General features: G+C 41.8%; 1 protein-coding gene and 1 long non-coding RNA gene across 4 annotated transcripts in view; one reads left to right on the plus strand and one right to left on the minus strand.

The window, feature by feature from the left end:
- The window catches only part of LOC138960285 (uncharacterized), a 141,064-nt gene that overhangs the window by 57,701 nt on the left and 60,809 nt on the right, over positions 1-22,554 (plus strand). For all 3 annotated transcript variants that reach the window (XM_070332113.1, XM_070332112.1, XM_070332115.1), the window contains exon 2: positions 11,424-11,570. The gene's annotated coding sequence lies outside the window, so the exon portion shown is untranslated. The remainder of the gene's footprint in view (positions 1-11,423; positions 11,571-22,554) is intronic.
- LOC138960286 (uncharacterized) overlaps positions 1-22,554 on the minus strand; it is a 262,895-nt gene that overhangs the window by 53,556 nt on the left and 186,785 nt on the right. The gene's annotated exons all lie outside the window — the stretch shown is intronic.

Consider the following 22,554-nt stretch of genomic DNA (forward strand, 5'->3'; position numbering starts at 1 on the left):
TGTCTTCGGATGCAGAAATACCTTTCAGTTTAACTGGCGCAGAAGCGCATACGAAATAATTGAACAGCCTGATATGTTCGTCGGTCGGGGATGGCGGTGTCCGTGAAGGAACCAATCGCTGCAGCTTTAAGCAAACTTACTGGTCAAGTTGCTTCTTTTGTTTCGTAAATACATTTGCAATGTACATTTATTTGAACTTGCAAAATCCAAAGAGCTTTACTATATGTAGAAACCACTAAATTAACTCTCGCGATGGTTTCCATGGCGTAAACTCGACAAAGTATAGTATGACCGCTACCGGGTTTTCCCGCTAGCTATCAAAACGTAGCTCCGTCTGTGGAAACTCGCTGTTGTCACAGCAGAAAAGGGGTACTGATTGAAATGTACCTAGGCTACAGTCCCTAGTTGACACGGTGACAGCTCTTTAACTATCACAGATCAATTAAGGACACCACCAAAAGAAAAGTTATGTTTATTAAAACACACAAACCTCTTTGACTAGATCACAGAACAAGGACGAAGATGCGTTCGTTGTCGGAACAAGCGGTATTCACGACGTACTTTTCAAAGGGCGACGGAGTTTTGCTTATGTAATAATTATAGTGCTAAAAATAACGAGAAACTTTTCACGACGAACACTTTGCTATGTTTACTTTTCTCAATCGGCGGTCGAGATTCGCATGTGTCAAACTCAAAGGGCGCCGTACACATTCGGATTCGGCGGTGCAAAGACTAGCCATGGAACCCTTACGACACATACTGTGCAGGACTGTGCCAAATTCGTTTATAACCCCTGTGCAGCGCTTGATTATTTGAGTGTGATCGAATTTTGAAGGCACGGATTCACCGCCACCGCCGACCCACCACCGCTGCTATGTATCTCCAAAAGATATGTGCACTTGGCAATTATGCTCCTTTACTGTCAAGTAAGTTTGATGTGTGGCAGGCAGTAGGCCTAACTTATTTTTCAAATGACGGGCGCAATGGCTTCCGGCCTCCAAAGCAGAAGGTCGTGGGTTCGAATCCCGGCCGCGCCGCCTGGTGGGTTAAGGTGGAGATTTTTTCGATCTCCCAGGTCAACTTATGTGCAGGCCTGCTAGTGCCTTATCCCCCTTTGTGTGTACACGCAAGCACAAGACCAAGTGCGCACGGAAAAGATCCTGTAATCCATGTCAGAGTTCGGTGGGTTATAGAAACACGAAAATACCCAGCATGCTTCCTCCGAAAGCGGCGTATGGCTGCCTAAATGGCGGGGTAAAAACGGTCATACACGTAAAAATCCTCTCGTGCAAAAACACGAGTTTACGTGGGAGTTTCAGCCCACGAACGCGGAAGAAGAAGAAATGACAAGGCCAGGGAGGGGGGCGTGTGTGTGTGTGTGTGTGTGTGTGTGTGCGTGCGTGTGTGCGTGCGTGTGTGTGTGTGTGTGTGTGTGTGTGTGTGTGTATGTGTGTGTGTGTGTGTGTGTGTGTGTGTGTGTTCGAGTGTCTTTTGGTGTTTGTGTGCATGTCTTTGTGTGTCTGTCTGACTGTCTGTGTCTGTGCCTGCCGCTCTTGTATACGTACGTGTTAGCGTTTGAGAGTGTTCCCTCCCATCGGCAGACCTAATATCTTGCATATACAGTCCCTGGCGGATTGAATAATCTAATACAATTCCATCCGGATTTTTGCAGCTATGGCAGGCTTGACTTGATGAAGACATTTAAGACGATTTAAAGTCTCGTCAATTGACAGGCAGATGCGTGAAATGAAGACTGAAATTGAACTTAAATTAATACTTGGCCCGTGAAGTATCTGTGGGCCTGTGTTTATCTTAAGAAAATCAACTCCTTTCTTTCTTTCTTTCTTTCTTTCATTCATCTTCAAAGATACTTTCAAATCCTTTACTTCCCATAATCTAATCACATTGAGGGTTAATTGTGATTCTTTTCTTGGCACACATGCACATATACGCGCACGCACGAACATAAGCTTGCCCCCCCACACACACACACACACACACACACACACGCACACACACACACACACACACCTGACGATGGTTAAGACAAATGTATCTTCAGTCAGGAATATTGCCCTTATTAAAACTCTAATAATAACACATTTCACAAAATGCATCGAAAGTGCATATTTCAATTCACGTGGAGCAGTCGTGAGACAAGCATGTACATAATCAGACACGATCTTTCTCATCCTCATTAGAATATCTGATTGTGCCTCTCCTTTCATGAGTTCTTTCTTTCTTTCATCTTTAAAGATACTTTCAAAACCAATACCTCCCATAATCTAATCACATTGAGGGTTAATTGTGATTCTTTTCTTGGCACACATTCACATATACGCGCACGCACGAACATAAGCTTGCCCACGCCCACAAAGACACACACACACACACACACACACACACACACACACACACGCACACACACACACACACGCACATACACACGTACACACACGCACACACACACACACGCACGCACACGCACACACACACACATACACGCACACACGCACACACACGCGCACACACACACACACACACACACACATACACACACACACACACACACACACACACACACACTCATCTGACGATGGCCAAGACAAATGTATCTGCAGTCAGGAATATTGCCCTTATTGACACTCTAACAAAAACATATTTCAATTCACGTGGAGCTGTCGTGAGACAAGCATGTACATTATAATCAGACAAGATCTTTCTCATCCTCATTAGAATATCCGATTGTGCCTCTTCTTTCATGAGTTGTCATAGTGCTATATCGTTTTCTGTTTACAATCCTTGCTATTTGCTCTATGTTTCCAAGATGCTCGTGCGTATGCACGTGTGCAGAATTGAATCATACACACGCGTGATTGAACGCAAACACAGAATGATGGACGTAGACACACAAACAGACTAGCAGACATACATGACAAAAATACAGAAAAAACAGAATTCCAGACAGACAGAAATACAGACTGTCAGATTTACAGACAGACAGAAATACAGCAGACATACAGCAGACAGACAGACAGACATACACAGACACAGACACACGCACACACAGACAGACAGACAGACTCACGCACATACACAGGGGCGGATCAGTTGCTTTGTAAGGGGGGGGGGCACTTTGAATCGAAAGTGAATGTGATGGGCGCGAAGCGCCCGAATTTGCTAGGGGGGTCCGGGGGCATGCCCCCCGGAATTTTTTTTTGGCTCAAAGAAGCAAAATGGTGCCATCTGGTGCCATTTGAACTTAGAAATGGTCATAGAATCAGCATAGAAATTTTTTTTTCCCCTTTTTTTTCGGGGGGGGGGGGGGCACGTGCCCCCTGTGCCCCCCCCCCTCGTCCGCCCCTGATACACACCATCCTTACCCCCCCCCCCTCATCTTCCAAACCCCACCCCGTCCTAAACACACGAGATGTTTGTCTTTAAATGTCACTCTTTTTGATGCAGGTGGGTAGGCTTACTTTACTCGCATTATCAGTCCTCTCTTTCAATGCAAAACGGTAAGAAGAGACGCACATATTTCATTTCATCGACACCTTTTGTCAGTCAGTAGGGTGTTGAGGTTGATGATTCTGTACATTTGTAATTGATATAGAAAGTGCCAGCTTCAATTTGAGAGTTATCAAATGATCGTCTGGCAAAAAGGAGTGTCTTTATATTTAGCTGATGCCATACCATTCATCTCGTGTAAACGATGATTGAAACCACCGCAAATCCGTGCAGGCTTCTTCACTGGTATTCAATCAATCAATCAATCAATATGAGGCTTATATCGCGCGTATTCCGTGGGTACAGTTCTCAGCGCAGGGATTTATTTATTTTTGAGTCACTTGAGAAAAAGTGACTCTATGTAATCGGTCAGTGTTAGTCTGTCCGGCCGGCCGGCCGGCCGTCCGGCCGGCCGGCCGTCCGGCCGGCCGTCCGTAGACACCACCTTAACGTTGGACTTTTCTCGGAAACTATCAAAGCGATCCGGCTCATATTTTGTTTAGTCGTGACCTCCAATGACCTCTACACTTTAACGATGGTTTCGTTGACCTTTGACCTTTTTCAAGGTCACAGGTCAGCGTCAAAGGAAAAATTAGACATTTTATATCTTTGACAAAGTTCATCGGATGTGATTGAAACTTTGTAGGATTATTCTTTACATCAAAGTATTTACATCTGTAGCCTTTTACGAACGTTATCAGAAAAACAAGGGAGATAACTAGCCTTTTCTGTTCGGCAACACACAACTTAACGTTGGGCTTTTCTCGGAAACTATAAAAGTGACCGGGCTCAAATTTTATGTGAACGTGACTCCCAGTGACCTCTACACTTTGACGTCTGCTTTGGTGACCTTTGACCTTTTTCAAGGTCACAGGTATGTCTTGAAGGAAAAAAATTGAAATATCATATCTCTGAAACTATTCATCGGATTTGATTCAAACTTTATAGGATTATTCTTTACATCAAATTATTTACATCTGTATTGTGTTGTGAATAGCAATTTCTTCCTGTCCATCTGATGCCTCATTTAATATTCAGAACTGCGAAAGTGACTCGATCGAGCGTTTGCTCTTCTTGTTTATTTTATTTTTTATTTTTATGCAATTTATATCGCGCACATATTCAAGGCGCAGGGATTTATTTATGCCGTGTGAGATGGAATATTTTTACACAATACATCACGCATTCACATCGGCCAGCAGATCGCAGCCATTTCGGCGCATTTCCTACTTTTCACGGCCTATTATTCCAAGTGACACGGGTATTTTGGTGGACATTTTTATCTATGCCTATACAATTTTGCCAGGAAAGACCCTTTTGTCAATCGTGGGATCTTTAAGGTGCACACCCCAATGTAGTGTACAAAATCCCTCCACCTGGAAGCATATCAAAAATCAACAGCCCGGCTGCTACCTGTGCAGAATAAATTGTGCAAATTGACACTGTTGTCCGTTAAAAAAATCAATTCAAAAATCAATTCTGCACAAAGACAAGCCAAGCACAAGATTTATGGTATGCGTCCAAGTCGATGAATGTTCTTATTCCATGTAAAATAGTTGACACTGCATAGAGAGAAGTCACGCATTAACTTTGTGTATGTGTCCAAGGGAAAGTATTTTCTTATTCCATGTTAACGCCTGGATATATTATACGTTATTTGTATTTTTGACCAAAATGTGACATTTTACACAGATCGAGACACTAGTCAGTGTGCCTCCGAGACTGCGCTAGCGGTCGAGGTTAACAATAGACTGGTTAAGTGTACAGTGTGAGTGTTAGTGTTAGTGGTTATCGGTACTTTTTTTATGTGGTGACGTCAGTGTTTTGTGCGCAGTTCAAAGGTTAGGGGTCAAAGTTTACGTTTGCTCCATTTGATCTGCCAACGAGCGGTGGTTAAATCGACAGAAATAACGAGCCCTGAATGTTATGTGAAAACTCAGCGAAAGCGTGTTTATTCATACATTTCTTTATAACCAGTATGTTACTGAACAACTTAATGCTACAAATGTCAGTTTCATGTGTGATTTATTCCAGGTTTGATGCACTAAATTCTTAGCCAAAGAAATGAATCGGAATGAGTGAATCTGCAGACAGAGAAAGATGCACGCAAACACTTCTCTTCCAGCGAATTTACTTTCTGAAGATTTTGTACACGTCGAACGTTCTGCATGCGCCTATTCAACAATTAAGTGGTTAAAATTTATCACAGAAACATTAAGATGTATCAATATTGCAATAATCGTTTCTTTTGTTCTTGTTTTCGGCTGTGTCGTCTGCTCCGTGTAAGACTTTTCTTTTTTTTTCAACTGAAGAGTCCAGACATGGGACGCTAAGCTTTCGAATTATTGCAACAGTTGTCTTCCCTCCCATCACGTTAACGAAAGTGAAACTAAACGCACGGGCCAAGACGCCGTTGTCGGTTTCATTATGGTAAGCGGAATGCGTAATGATACATAGATTTTCATTAAGTTAACCACTACTACTACCACTAAAACTGTACACTTTATCTCTCAAATGACTGTCGAGGTCTGCGTAAAATGACATATTTTGGTCAAAATACAAATAACATTGATGTATCGATCGATTCTGCTTAGAATTTCTTTTAGTTTTTACGATTGAATGGACACAAACATGCACTATTTTGTAGTCTCGGCTGGCCGCCTAAATATGAAGTTTTGTCGGCCTCTGACGTCACATGGCTCAAAGAAGGGAAATCCATAGTTCAATCGATACATAAGTTGTTGTTCACATTCTTTCTTTACTTTATTTGGTGTTTAACGTCGTTTTCAACCACGAAGGTTATATCGCGACGGGGGAAGGGGGGAGATGGGATAGAGCCACTTGTTAATTGATTCTTGTTCACAAAAGCACTAATAAAAAATGTGCTCCAGGGGCTTGCAACGTAGTACAATATATGACCTTACTGGGAGAATGCAAGTTTCCAGTACAAAGGACTTAACATTTCTTACATACTGCTTGACTGAAATCTGTACAAAAATTGACTATATTCTATACAAGAAACACTTAACAAGGGTAAAAGGAGAAACAGAATCCGTTAGTCGCCTCTTACGACATGCTGGGGAGCATCGGGTAAATTCTTTCTCGTCCGAACCAATATGGGACTCCCCCTAACCCGCGGGGGGTTGTTGTTCACATGACTGTTGACACGCGAAGGAAGGCATCTTGTCCACTAAGAGTGTCGCAAGCTCACACAGGATGTGTATTTGATCTCAGGGGTCACGTGGTGTAATCCCGGGAAGATTAACAACTGAACAACTGATTGCTGGCTCGTCTTTTTAATTTAAAAATCTATTGTATTTTTTTTCTTTTGTTGTGTACTTGGTAAAGTTTTATGTTGATATTTTAATTATATATCGCAGATCGGGTATGTGAATTTTTACATATGAAGTCGGATTCGGTTGAAAGGCGTGGGGTTTGTAAAGAAAGTACGGTGCTAGCCTTTAATAGGTCGTCTTTAAGCCCTTAACCTGGGAGAAATGCGTGTATTTTGGATAATGCATTGCCCAGTTATTACAGAAGCCCATTTCAACTATTTGCTGCCGTTTTAATTCATTTTGGAAATATTATTTGCAAATTACGACGATTTCTCGTTTAGGGTGAAAATGATATTATATGTCGTGTTAGTCCGAATCCAGATTTGGCTACGAAATCGAAATCTGCCGCACAGAATATGACGGAGCATTTTTGGACAAGGAGAACCACTTAAAGTTAATAACTTTACCGATCATAAAGATTAGATTCGTCATGCAGACGCATGAGTTTCTCATTCATTCTGACAGCATTTGCACTCGCTTAAACCTACATATGCCTGAGAGGTATTTAGGCCTACACCATGCAGAAAATGTTTTCGTTCTCGACGGGCCGTTGGCTTCAAAGTTGGAAAACATGTTTCTCCTACTCATGTGTATTACATGCGTTAACTCGAACATTTATAAAACGGATTTTTTAGTTATCCCCTTCCCTTCCCCTTCTATTCTAGTTATTCTCTCTCTGTGCGCGCGTGGGCATGTGTGTAGATCTGTCTGACCGTCTGTCTGTCTGTCTGTCTGTCTGTCTGAATCGATCTCACTGACTGAGTCAGTGAGTGATCATCAATCTGTGTGTGTCTGTTTGCATACTAACAAGTCTGTTCGTCCACCTACCTGTCCGTCTGCCTTTCTGTCTTTACACTGAAAACAACTTTCTTCCCACGCGCTTTCTTTCTTTTCTTTTGATTATCATTGTGCGTGTGTAAAAGCGTCCTCGCAAATACAGATCGCACTTCGCAAAAACAATGGCTGCCAAAGATGGACGGCAACAGCAACTGATTAAGGAACATGAGCTTTGATTGGACGCTGGGGCGGGACCCACCAATGGCGTCCCGTGTGACAAAATCTAATGGCCTCATCCGAAGAAAGTCTTATAAATGCGCACTGAGGGCACACAGGGCAGTACATAACGGCTGCTTGCTTTTTCCTACTGGGTCATGGCACAAGACTCGACAAGCCTAGATTTATGCTTGCCACTGAGAAAGGTTTAGGACGCTATTGTTTGTTTTTTGGGCAATGTTGCTGCTGCTGAATACAATCAATGCGGTTGCACTCTTGATTAATACACACACACACACACACACACACACACACACACACACACACACACACACACACACACACACACACTCTCTCTCTCTTTTGTCACTTCCGCCTATACGGTAAGCTTTCCACTATCTTGATCTTACGCTGAACTCTTCATACCATCCTACCTTGTTGGTTTAAACAAGTTTATTCAATAAATTCCATTGGTACTATTACCGCATACATGAAATAAGGAACATGGAGCACAACAAGCTAGGCTTATAAGCGTACTCTTAAAAGCAAATGAAATTTGGCGGACGATTTTAATATAACAAATTTGAAATAATGTCAAAATAATAATGGTAAATTATGGTAGACAAACATGTAACAATAAAAGGAGAAAAAAACAAAAGAAAAAAAAAACCAAAGCTAAACTAACAACAGTACTCACACGCGCTCGCACACTCACTCGCACACACACGCATACAATGACTTCCACATGGTTGAAAATAGAATACTACCAGAACAAGGAAATGTAAACAGTACTGCACATGGTCGTTTCGAACATGGATGAGATAAATGCATTCATTATTCAAAACGTTTGCTTAATAATATATACCTGAATAACTGGTCAAATATCAATGCATTTTCGCTGTCTGACTTGTCTCTATTGCCATACAGAAAATCATCAACGGTTAGCAAATCATAGTTGGGCAGTGTTGACAAGGTGACTTCACGTATTTGAAGAGATAAGGGGCAATGAAAAATATAGTGCTCCGCATTTTCAACAGGATAACCACAAGTGCATGACGGGTCGGGAATTAAATGTCTGTCAAATAGATCACTATTTAGATTGCTGATCCTCAATCTCAGTCTGCAATGGATAATTTCTGATTTTCGTCGGAAAAGAGACCAGCACCATACAGTATCCAGACGTTTGGCTAATGCGTGAATATATTGCTTTTTCCTAATCAACTTTTTGATTTCCTCGGTGATCCATACAGCATCGTGTCCGTTCATTGTCACTACCTACCTTGTTGATTCGCAACAGAACATAAAATGAGCATGCCATCTTCAAAGACACTGTGTCACACATGATTGTCCTAAAATAAAACACGCAGCCGGGAGCCAGGACTATTCATTCTCACCTGCCCTCACTCCCCGCCACTGAAGGAAATTCAAACAGACGTGACGCTTTTCGTTCTTCACCAATCCGATTACCTTTCTGGGTCGCTTAGGTGCAGCGCTCCACAAATTGCCGTCTAAGCTGATTTTTTCCCAATTCATGGGTTGAGTGCATGACTATAGCTAGTCGAGAAGCAAACCAAGCTGGCAGTGACTTGGCGTATTTTCCCAATACCTTTTGAAGTTTTGGGTTCATATTTGCAGGGCAAAGCACAGGCTTAAATGTCCTCCAGGCCGTATACTGTTGTTGCATTTCAAAGTCTGGATATGGTTGATTTCCAGATAAGGTTTCACACTATGATATGACGTGGTCGAAACTGTTTAATACATTAATAATTTCTTCCCAATAAGCACAGCGATTGCGCTAGATGCTTTGTAAACCCGAATTTTCGGAGATACAAATACGAAAGAAATTGAGTCTCGCTGTTGTTTTAGTTGCCAGCTGAGGGTAAATGTTGTTTCCCCCCGTTAAGTTTCACCTTTTTTATATTTAGTCAAGTTTTGACTAAATATTTTAACGTAGAGGGGGGAATCGAGACGAGGGTCGTGGTGTATGTGTGTGTGTGTGTGTGTGTGTGTGTGTGTGTGTGTGTGTGTGTGTGTGTGTGTGTGTCTGTGTGTGTGTGTAGAGCGATTCAGACTAAACTACTGGACCGATCTTTATGAAATTTGACATGAGAGTTCCTGGGTATGAAATCCCCGAATGTTTTTTTCATTTTTTGGATAAATGTCTTTGATGACGTCATATCCGGCTTTTCGTGAAAGTTGAGGCGGCACTGTCACGCCCTCATTTTTCAACCAAATTGGTTGAAATTTTGGTCAAATAATCTTCGACGAAGCCCGGGGTTCGGTATTGCATTTCAGCTTGGTGGCTTAAAAATTAATTAATGACTTTGGTCATTAAAAATCGGAAAATTGTAAAAAAAAATAAAAATTTATAAAACGCTCCAAATTTACGTTTATCTTATTTTCCATCATTTGCTGATTCCAAAAACATATAATTATGTTATATTCGGATTAAAAACAAGCTCTGAAAATTAAATATATAAAAATTATTATCAAAATTAAATTGTCCAAATCAATTTAAAAACACTTTCATCTTATTCCTTGTCGGTTCCTGATTCCAAAAACATATAGATATGATATGTTTGGATTAAAAACACGCTCAGAAAGTTAAAACAAAGAGAGGTACAGAAAAGCGTGCTATCCTTCTTAGCGCAACTACTACCCCGCTCTTCTTGTCAATTTCACTGCCTTTGCCATGAGCGGTGGCCTGACGATACTACGAGTAAAATGGCGTTGCGTTCAGTTTCATTCTGTGAGTTCGACAGCTACTTGACTAAATATTGTATTTTCGCCTTACGCGACTTGTTGTACTTTCTTACTAAAATCCCGACTTTTAATATCAGAAAACGACTATGTTTTGTTTATTCAGGTGCTGCAAGGAAAAACAAAGGCCCATCACTATCATTCGTAAAGCCGAGTTTGGCTAAACGCTTTCACTTTTTTATTGATCAAAAGATCAATTTTCAATTGTAATGGCCCAACACGCTTCGAAGACACTTGATTGATTGATCTAATCTGACGTGACGTGTTATGTATCTTCATATCGGCGTAATGGATGCGAGTTCCGGTGGAAAGAGAGGAAATCCAAACCGAACGGAAGATTATCAAATATTCAAGTTACCACTCTGGACACCTCTTGGGACCTAGGGTTTTCAGCCACATCCGCAAACTAAAAAAAAATCTTTATTTTTCTATAACTCTTCCTCTTCATTTTTGTCTTACCCCCCTCCTCGCCCTCACCACCCCACCCACCCCCCCCCCCCCTCATTATTTACTGATGATAAATGTGTATTTGGTTAAATAATCACACACACACACACACACGCACGAACTCACGTACACACACACACACACACACACACGCATACATACACACGCACGCACGCACGCACGAACTCACGTACACGCACACACACACACACATACACAAACACACACACACACACACACACACAAACAAACACACACACACACACACACACCTCCCACCCGACGCCTCCCTGCCCCAAACCACCCATATACCCCCACCTACCCCGCCTACAGAATCCGCAAGATGTTAAATTCAGAGAAATTAGCCTTTGTCATTTTCAGAGCTGCCAGGTTACTGCAGAAAACCAAGGAGCGGATGAGCTAACCATCGGAACACACTAAGCAGACACACAAGGAGCGGAAAAAGAAACAAGACGATTCAATTTCGCCAGAGAGAGAACTTTGACTTCAAAGGAATCGCCTAAAAAGGTTAGTGATGTTCAATTTTTGGTCATGGTCGATCGTTTCATTTTTGTGTCTGTGCATGGCGTAAAAATAGCATGCACGTTTTGAAAGACAAGGCTACTACGTGTGTTTAAGTAAGGAAAAAACACCTTAAAAAGGGGACGGGTTTTGTTAAACAAATTGAAGTCCGGCGATCATTACAATCTAATTTTATCGCCCCTCATCTGAGTTTCTGTGTGTCTCTCTCTCTCTCTCTCTCTCTCTCTCTCTCTCTCTCTCTCTCTCTCTCTCTCTAACACACACACTCACACACACACACACACACACACACACACACACACACACACACACACACACACACACACTTACGCACTTACGCCCACAATCAAAAAAACTAAATCACACACACACACACTCGCACACAGACACAGACAGACAGACTGACAGACACACACACACACACACACACACACACACACACATAAACACTACCCCCCCTCCACCAATCCACCCCACTCACCCCCCCACCCCACCCTCCACACACACACACACACACATACACACACACACGCTCAACCTTTCGTGATCCCAAATAAAAAAAAAAACTGAGCTTGCGTGTGGACAGCAGCTACGAAGAAGTCAATTTGCTGGAAGTAGTTAAATGTACGAGCCAACAAGCCCGATGAAAAGGAAGCTCTCTTGTTTACGAGCAACTAGGGGCCCATGGTGTTGGCTTTGAAAATGGGCCTAGTCCAAGCTTCGGACGCGACTTTTGTCGAGGCGTTTAGGACGATGATGGTGCTGCCTTTGAAAATCGGCCCTGCCGTGAACAGAAGACGCGGTTTCTGTTGAGGCGTTTACATCCTGTAATTTGGCACTGCGCCGTAAAACAGCACTTCGGCTGGATGCGTCTTGGCTGCGTTGGCTGTTAACAACCCTCCTTAATCCTCGCTAACAGCTGAATCAAAATTTGTCATCGGGTCAAAAACTTGAGCTCGAAGCTACTACAGGAGCGAGGCGTATGAGCGCCGAGAGGGAGTTTTGAAGAGAGAAAAGTTGAGTTTTGAAGAGAGAAAAGTTGAGTTTTGAAGAAATTTTGATGTGGAATGCGAGTGCTTATGCCTGTGTCAGGAATAGCTTAATCACGGTTATTGGTCAGGAGAGAATTGTTAAAATAATTGTTGTCTTTATGTATACCGTCGTAGTTTATTCTTTTGTGAATGTTTTAATTGTTAGGGCCAATCACTCAGCCGTCAGTGTTACATTATTATCAGCGGTTGGCACCAAACGAGATGGTTGAGCGAAGTTTGGAAGGCTTGTCTTAGGAATGTCGTTGCCAGGGAGGCTTCTAAAAGGGCTTAAATAGCTTAACTCCCGTTTATCTCGGCGTTAAAGGAACAAATGATACCTGTGTTTTTACATGAAGACTCTCTCTGTCTCGGTCGTTCGGTCTATCGGTCGGTCGGTCAGCACTTGTCTGTATCTCTGTCTCTGTATCTCTGTCTCTGTATCTCTGTCTCTGTATCTCTGTATCTGTATCTCTGTATCTGTATCTCTGTCTCTGTATCTCTGTCTCTGTATCTCTGTCTCTGTATCTCTGTATCTGTATCTCTGTCTCTGTATCCCTGTGTCTGTATCTCTGTATCTGTATCTCTATATCCCTGTCTCTCTGTATCTGTATATCTGTCTCTGTATCTCTGTCTCTGTCTCTGTACCCCTGTCTCCGTATCTCTGTCTCTATATCTCTGTCTCTGTATCCCTGTCTCTGTATTTCTGTGTCTGTATCTCTGTCTCTGTATCACTGTATCTCTGTCTCTGTATCTCTGTCTCTGTATCCCTGTCTCGGTATCTCTGTCTCTGTATCTCTGTCTCCCTATCTCTGTATCCCTGTCTCGGTATCTCTGTCTCTGTATCTCTGTCTCTGTCTCCCTGTCTCTGTCTCTGTCTCTGTATCTTTGTATCTCTGTATCTCTGTATCCCTGTCTCTGTCTCTCTGTCTCTGTCTCTGTATCTCTATCCCTGTCTCTGTATCTATGTATCTCTGTATCTGTCTCTGTATCCCTGTCTCTGTATCCCTGTCTTTGTATCTCTGTCTCTGTATCTCTGTCTCTGTATCTCTGTCTCTGTATCTCTGTCTCTGTATCTCTGTATCTTTGTCTCTGTATCTGTATATTTATCTCTGTATCTTTGTCTCTGTATCTCTTTTTCTGTATCTCTGTCTCTGTATCTCTGTATCTGTCTCTGCATCTCTGTCTCTGTCTCTGTATCTCTGTATCTGTATCCGTATCTCTGTCTCTGTATCTCTGTCTCTGTATCTCTGTCTCTGTATCTCTACCTCTGTCTCTGTCTCTGTCTCTCTGTATCTGTATCCCTGTATCTGTATCTCTGTCTCTGTATGTCTGTATCCCTGTCTCTGTATCTCTGTATTTGTATCTGTATCTCTGTCTCTGTATCCCTGTGTCTGTATCTCTGTATTTGTATCTGTATCTCTGTCTATGTCTCTATCTCTGCATCTGTATATATCTGTGTCTGACTCTGATTGTGTTGGCTTGTTGAAGTACTGTAAAAGCTAAGTTGGCGTTGTATCTTATTCATGGTTTTTCTTTAGATAAGCCTTTTTAAAAAATGTATTGTTCTTGTTCTGCTTCTTTGTTTTCTTAAAAAAAGAGCTTTTCTTGTTTTTGCTCGTTATGTTCTTCTTCTAAAATGCTTCTCTGATAGCTAATTTTGTTTAGTAAAATTGGTTTAATATAAATATGTGTAATGTTAAACTTGTCGGGTCCTGATTTGGCCTATATGGTCCGCTGGACCCAAAAAGCAACAACAATCAAATCAAATCAAATCGTCTCTGATAGATGTTCATCCTTGTGATTCTGAACGCTTCGACATGACTATCTTCATTAATGCTTTTTGTACTTTTTTTTTTTAATGGCTCTTTACTTGAAATATTTGCCAGATTCAGACAAAAAAACCCACCAGTTTCCATTAAAATGATTCATCCGCACGAAACCTATGATGTAAAAATGACAGGTTCAATTTGATTAAAAAAAAGTTACCAACAATCTAATCAGAGACAGACAGAGAGACAGTGACAGGGACAAGGGACAGGGACAGGGAGACAGACAGACAGACAGACAGACAGACAGACAGACAGACAGACAGACAGACAGACATACATACAGAAAACAACAATCGCGTTGTAATTATCTTATATTTGCCGCAGGGTACAATGACCAGTTACAAGGTGTTGCTGCCTTTCGTAAAATGTATTTTCGCAACACAGACACACATACAGCAATTACGCACAAACTGATACTTGCCACACGTTACGCTGACCAGTTACAAGGTGTTGCTGCCTTTTGTAAAGCGCATCTTTGCAACACATTTGTCAAACACTTGTCTTTCACCGATGAAGACAGGATTATTTTCTAAAGCTCTGAATTACGAAAGGTTAGAATTGCAATCCCTTTCCAGTGAGAGATTTTTGGTTATAACGATGGATTTCTGTTTCCAGAGCGGATACAACCACACTTTTTGATCTCGAGAAATAATGTTTGTTTTAAAACGCAGAGATAAGCTTTAAGGTAAATTGTGTTTGGGATTCTTGATGTGTTAGGAAGGCTTGGGTGGTCTTTTTGATTGAGACTCAAAGAAAGGAATGCTTTTTGTCTTCCAAATGACTGTCACCACTGTCTATATTTTTAAGTGTCTGTTTTTTAAGTGTCTGTTCTTCTCTTTTTTTTTTTCCTTTTTACATTTAGTCAAGTTTTGACTAAATGTTTGACTAAATGTTTTAACATAGAGGGGGAATCGAGACGAGGGTCATGGTGTATGTGTGTATGTGTGTATGTGTATGTGTGTGTGTGTGCGTGTGTGTGTGTGTGTGTAGAGCGATTCAGAGTAAACTACTGGACCGATCTTTATGAAATTTGACATGAGAGTTCCTGGGTATGATATCCCCGGATGTTTTTTTTTTCATTTTTTCGATAAATGTCTTTGATGACGTCATATGCGGCTTTTTGTAAAAGTTGAGGCGGCACTGTCACACCCTCATTTTTCAATCAAATTGATTAAAATTTTGGCCAAGCAATCTTCGACGAAGGCCGGACTTCGGTATTGCATTTCAGTTTGGTGGCTTAAAAATTAATTAATGACTTTGGTCATTAAAAATCTAAAAGTTGTAAAAAAAATAATAATTATAAAACGATCCAAATTTACGTTCATCTTATTTTTCATCATTTTCTGATTCCAAAAACATATAAATATGTTATATTTGGATTAAAAACAAGCTCTGAAAATTAAAAAAAAAATAATTATGATCAAAATTAAATTTTCGAAATCAATTTAAAAACACTTTCATCTTATTTCTTGTCGACTCCTGATTCCAAAAACATATAGATATGATATGTTTGGATTAAAAACACGCTCAGAAAGTTAAAAGGAAGAGAGGTACAGTAATTAAGCGTGCTATGAAGCACAGCGCAACCGCTACCGCGCCAAACAGGCTCGTCACTTTCACTGCCTTTTGCACTAGCGGCGGACTACGTTCAATTTCATTCTGTGAGTTCCACAGCTTGACGAAATGTTGTAATTTCGCCTTACGCGACTTGTAGAGGGGGGGAATCGAGACGAGGGTCGTGGTGTATGTGTGTGTATGTGTTTCTGTGTTTGTGTGTGTGTGTGCGTGTGAGTGCGTATGTGTGTGTGTGTGTATGTGTGTGTGTGTGTGTGTGTGTGTTCGTGTGTTTGTGTGTATGTGTGTGTGTGTAGAGCGATTCAGAGTAAACTACTGGACCGATCTTCATGAAATTTTTCATGAGAGTTCCTGGGTATGATATCCCCAGATTTTTTTTCTCAGTTTTTCGATAAATGTCTTTGATGACGTCATATCCGGCATTGCGTAAAAGTTGAGGCGGCACTGTCACACCCTCATTTTTCAATCAAATTGATTGAAATTTTGGCCAAGCAATCTTCGACGAAGGCCGGACTTTGGTAGTGCATTTCAGCTTGGAGGCTTAAAAATTAATTAATGACTTTTGTCATTAAAAATCTGAAAATTGTAATTAAATTTGTTTTTTATAAAACGATCCAAATTTACGTTTATCGTATTATTCATCATTTTCTGATTCCAAAAAATTATAAATATGTTATATTCGTATTAAAAACAAGCTCTGAAAATTAAAAATATAAAAATTATTATTAAAATTAAATTTCCTAAATCGATTTAAAAACAATTTCATCTTATTTCTTGTCCATTCCTGATTCCAAAAACATATAGATATGATATGTTTGGATTAAAAACACGTTCAGAGAGTTAAAAAGAATAGAGATATAGAAAAGCGTGCTATCCTCCTCAGCGCAACCGCTCCCGCGCTTTTCTGGATTGTTGGTTTCACTGCCTTTGCCACGAGCAGTGGACAGACGATGCTACGAGTGTACGGTCTTGCGGAAAAAATGCAATGCGTTCAGTTTCATTCTGTGAGTTCGACTGAGCTTGACTAAATGTTGTATTTTCGCCTTACGCGACTTGTTTTAATATGTCGTTTCTTTCCTATTTCTGCGTTTTCTATTAGTTTTGTGCTTGATTGCAGGCGTACTTTTGCATTGAAGATCACTAACATACACGCACGCACGCACGCACGCACGCACGCACGCACGCTCGCACGCACGCACGCACGCACGCACGCACGCACGCACACACACACGTACGCACGCACGCACGCACGCAAGAACGCACGCCCGCACACACGCAAGAACGCACGCACGCACACAAGCACGTACGCACGCACGCAAGCACGTACGCACACACACACACACACACACACACACACGCACGCACGCACACACACACACACACACACACACATATACATACACACACACACACACACACACACACACACACACACACACACACACAATCACACGACACTGAACGTGATAACCCTTGAGCGTTTGCAGTCAGGAATCAGGGAGCAGGGACACTAAACGTTGGTCGACAAAGTCACGAAGGCTTTCAGGTTAATTGTACTGCTGATGATCCAACCAATCAATTAAACTATGCTGTGATCTGTACCCTTTACACCGCAACGTTTCATAAGTACCGTTTCGTCAAGTGCACTGTGATTGTCCACAAGCACCAAACCGCAGCGGTTCCGCAGTCATGCTCCATACTTTATGCATGACATTTGTCTCGATGGCAAATTCGTGGACACAACGATGCGCAGCCATCCCGACACGTGCATCCCGTTTATCGTGCTGTCTGCCACGGTTCCTTTATCAAATATGCAAGGACTCGTCGTTTCACCGTTAAATATCCTGTAGGGACCGTTTGTGTTTTCAACCTTTGATAGAACACATGCGACTGCACGAAGGACTGCATGGTTTTAAAATTATTCAAGAACCAAGAATTGATTTTGACATCAAAGCGCATGAAAATGCTGTTTGAAATTAACGCAGGAAAATATTCTCACCTTGCACATGCAGGAACCATTCAAGCTGTTGGTTTTTGGTATATGTCTATGTGGGAAGATAACTCTTGGCACTCACACAATCCTCAACATAACTATGGTGGTTTTAAAAGAAGTTGAAGGATGTCTTTTTTGGTAAATATGCAATCTTGAACTTAACTTCGGTGGTTTTCAATGAAGTGGGAGCAATCTTTTGGTCCATATAAAATCTTGAACTAACTTCGGTGGTTTTCAATGAAGTGGGAGAATACTTTTTCGGTCCATGTAAAATCCTGAACTTTTAACTTTGGTGGTTTTCAATGAAGTCGGAGCAATCTTTTAATCCATATATGTGACCCTCCACCACGGAATGAGTCACATGTCACCTTTGCATGATTTTCATATTTGTACATTTTCCTAAAGAGTTTTTTATGCTCTATCCAGTGGTGAAAACCATTTCAAAAAAGAGCAAAAACTGTTTGAGTTATAAGCCTGTGACTAAGGTGACCCTCACACTGTTACCAGACACTCCCCGGACTAATATTAATCCTAGCGCAGAACCGCGCGAGGTGACATGCGACTCATTTCGTGGTGGAGGGTCACATATAATCCTGAACAAATCTGAGGTTGTTTGCATGATGGTTGACACGCGAAGGAATGTGTCTTTTACGTGGTTGTCAGATCCTGTCAGGATGGCCACCAGGCTGTGCAAACACACGTTTTGCAGTTCCGCTAGTTGGCTGTCTCTACAACCAAACTGAAGGTCCCAGCTCCGCCTCCGGCCGCCGGGCAATTTTCAATGGCCAGTTCAGTTTTACATCTTCGAAGACTTTTAGCTTCCAGAAGAAGGTAAATGATGTAGCGGTAGGGCGGAATGTTGTGGCCTTCGCGAGAATAACCTCTGCGTGAGTTTTAATAACATTAAAATCCAAATTGACATGCCATCAGTTTTTACTGATTGGAGGTTGAGAGAAATACGCGTGACATCTCATTTTTCAATTCCTACGAGTTTTTGCCTGCCTGGGATTTTTCGGAGTCTTTTCAAAAAACAAACGCACGTTTGAAAGTAAAAACTATGTGGAATGTTTGCTATTTTGAACTTTAAAGGGCGGGCGAAGCGGCCTCCTAATCGGAAGATCCTGAGTTCAAATCCCGGCCGCGACCGCCTGGTGGGTTTAGGGGGGAAATTTTTCCGATCTCCCAGGTCAACGTATGTGTATACCTGATAGTGCCTTATCCCCCTTCGTGTGTACACGCAAGCACACGACCAACTGCGCGCGGAAAAGATCCTGTAATCTATGTATGAGTTCGTCGGTTTATAGAAACACGAAAATACCCAGCATGCTTCCCCCGAAATCGGCGTATGCTGCCCGAATGACGGGGTAAAAACGGTCATACACGTAAAAGACCACTCTTGCAAAGACCCGATTGAACTGAGCAGTTTCAGCCCAGGAACAAAGAAGAAGAAGGACTTTCAAGATCGAAACATTTTATGATGCATAAATCTTGACAAAATGGTCAGAAGTGTACCACGTGTGCGATGAACTTATATAGCCATGCGGGGCGGGGATGTAGCTCAGTCGGTAGCGCGCTGGATTTGTATCCAGTTGGTTCGTCCCCACGTTCGGCGAGAGATTTATTTCTCAGAGTCAACTTTGTGTGCAGACTCTCCTCGGTGTCCGAACACCCCCGTGTGTACACGCAAGCACAAGACCAAGTGCGCACGAAAAAGATCCTGTAATCCATGTCAGAGTTCGGTGGGTTATAGAAACACGAAAATACCCAGCATGCTTCCTCCGAAAACGGCGTATGGCTGCCTAATTGGCGGGGTACAAAACGGTCATACACGTAAAATTCCACCTCGTGCAAAAAACACGAGTGTACGTGGGAGTTTCAGCCCACGAGCGCAGAAGAAGAAGAAGAAAAAGAAGATATAGCCATGCAAGAATTTTAGACCGATGAGAGCTTCAGCATGGAAAAGTGAGTCGTTTATGCTTCTGGTAAACATACATATTTTTTTATCTTGCTTTAAATATAATACATTGATGACGATTTGATACACGATTGTGCGGGGGCGTGTGTGTGTGCATGTGTGTGTGAGTGTGTATAGGTGTGTGTGTGTGTTTGTGTGTGTGTGTGTGTGTGTATGCTTGTGCGTGCGTGCTTGCGAGTGTACAATATACAAGATTGTGCGGGGGCGTGTGTGTGTGCATGTGTGTGTGTGAGTGTGTATAGGTGTGTATGTGTGTTTGTGTGTGTGTGTGTGTGTGTAAGTGTGTGTGTGTGTGTGTGTAAGTGTGTGTGTGTGTGTATATGTGTGTGTTTGTGTGTGTGTGTGTGTGTGTGTGTGTGTGTGTGTGCGTGTGTGTGTATGTTTGTGCGTGCGTGCTTGCGAGTGTACAATATACAAGATTGTGCGGGGGCGTGTGTGTGTGCATGTGTGTGTGAGTGTGTATAGGTGTGTTTGTGTGTGTGTGTGTGTGTGTGTGTGTGTATGTGTGTGTGTGTGTGTGTGTGTGTGTGTGTTTGGAGAGAGAGAGAGAGAGAGAGAGAGAGAGAGAGAGAGAGAGAGAGAGAGAGAGAGAGAGAGAGAGAGAGAGAGAGAGAGAGAGAGAGAGAGAGAGAGAGAGAGAGAGAGAGTCTGGAGTCTGGAGTCTGGATGGTTTATTGATTAGGCCTTGGGCCCATTTCAATTCGGGGTGTACAAAGTTTCAACATTCATGCTTCATGAAAAATAATCATAGTAATATTAATCATAATAAAAATCATCATCATCGTAATGACAGTCGACATGGCGACAGTGGAAACAGGCATTTACAACAGCAAAACGTTTGAAAAAGGACAGTAATGCATCAGCACAAAATCCAGTCTCTGTCGCACTTCACTCATGTCTCTCTGTCATCCTTCCGTCCATCCATCCATCCATCCAGCCAACCATCCATCCATCCATCAATCCTTCTATCCATCTCATGTCCCTCTGTCCTCCATCCATCTAATCATCCGTCTGTCTGTCCAACCATTCATCCGTCATCCATCTATTCATCCCTCCATCTATCCCTTCACATGCCCTTTCACACGCAAATCTGCAAGCAGTTATATGCATAATCGTTGCATCCCTGATACACAGCATCACATTAACATTTTCAAAAAACAAAACATTATTACTATTTGTTTAAGCAATCGACAAAAACAACAAAAATAGCTTACACATAAAACAAGATCGTGCAATATCTCATATTCACTGTACCCACTCACTGCGTATTTTAAACGCGTTCATGATGAAGGTTGCAAGTCTAAGTAATATTGATCTGTTTGGTGTCGCTAGAAGTAGCGCCAGTTTAAAGCTTGATGGACGGTTGTAATATTTTGCAGGTATGTATTACTGACGTGGTAAACTGACACCGCAATGATAAAATTGCCTTTGTTTCGGTTTATCAATAAATTCTGCAAACCGAATGAAAATTATATACACTTGAACACATAATCCGACCATACTTTGTCAGGTTTCCCAATTCCCAATTCCCAATTCCCAAAGTCATGTATCGCTCGAGCTCTCATTTGTGTTGTTGAAATATTCAAGGAACGATTCAGATCGGAAGCAAATTGTTAATTATTTGTGCTTGGTGTTTTCAAGAATAACTTCAACCCATGGAATAACCAACAGCAATGATTATACGAAATTCGTCAGTTAATCTTTTGTTTCCGACGATACCGAACCAGAACCTTCTTGCTTTTGTCGAACATTCGACACACACAAAATCCTAACAACCGCATTCATTTCTGCGAGAGGTCCTCCACAAAAAATACGCACAGATGTAAGATTACAGCCACTCAATCTACTTTTTTATCCTTTGTTTTCTTGTGTGAATTCATCGGATTGGGTTCATTCCCCGCGGCTTTGTGGAGATATGGCAGTTTGGGTTAAGCTTGCCATCCGACACCTGTGTTTTGCACGTGCAATTTTTGCTTCCTCATTGATTGACGCATTGGGGAGGCGAGAGCGCTCAAGGCAAAACCAACCCCTGATGGAAACTGCTGTGGATTTATCGGGTATTCACACCTGAGTTGTTCTGTAGAGCTGGGACCCAGTGAATTCCATGTTGAGATAGATATATTTTAATTTTCAACGAGACATCTCACCCGTAGAAGTGGGTATCGTTGAACAAATGTGTTTGAATATTTCTCTGACCTGCAGTAAAAAGGATCGGGAACAGTTCATATAATGATTGTCTGCTTGTAGTGCATTATTAACATTTTGAAATACGCCACTCATGTATCTCGGAAACCAAGGACGTAACATGGATTGAAATTAAAATGAAAGCAAAAATACCCAAAACGGATACTATGCTTAACAAAGAGGGAGTCTTAAAATGGAGGTAAATTTAAAAGAGATTATAAAAAGACAATCTGAGAAGCCAGGGTCTTAAACGGGAGGGAGTCTTAAATTAGGGGGGCGGGGGGGGGGGTCTAAAAAGTTTTTTTTCTCTCACTGTAGTGGGAAGCTCAACTCCAAGACCTATCACTTTGTGTTCGTACCTACTTCTTGAGGCAAGTCGGCT

The sequence above is a fragment of the Littorina saxatilis genome, linkage group LG2 (genome assembly GCF_037325665.1).
Source record: "Littorina saxatilis isolate snail1 linkage group LG2, US_GU_Lsax_2.0, whole genome shotgun sequence".
NCBI lineage: Eukaryota > Metazoa > Mollusca > Gastropoda > Littorinimorpha > Littorinidae > Littorina > Littorina saxatilis.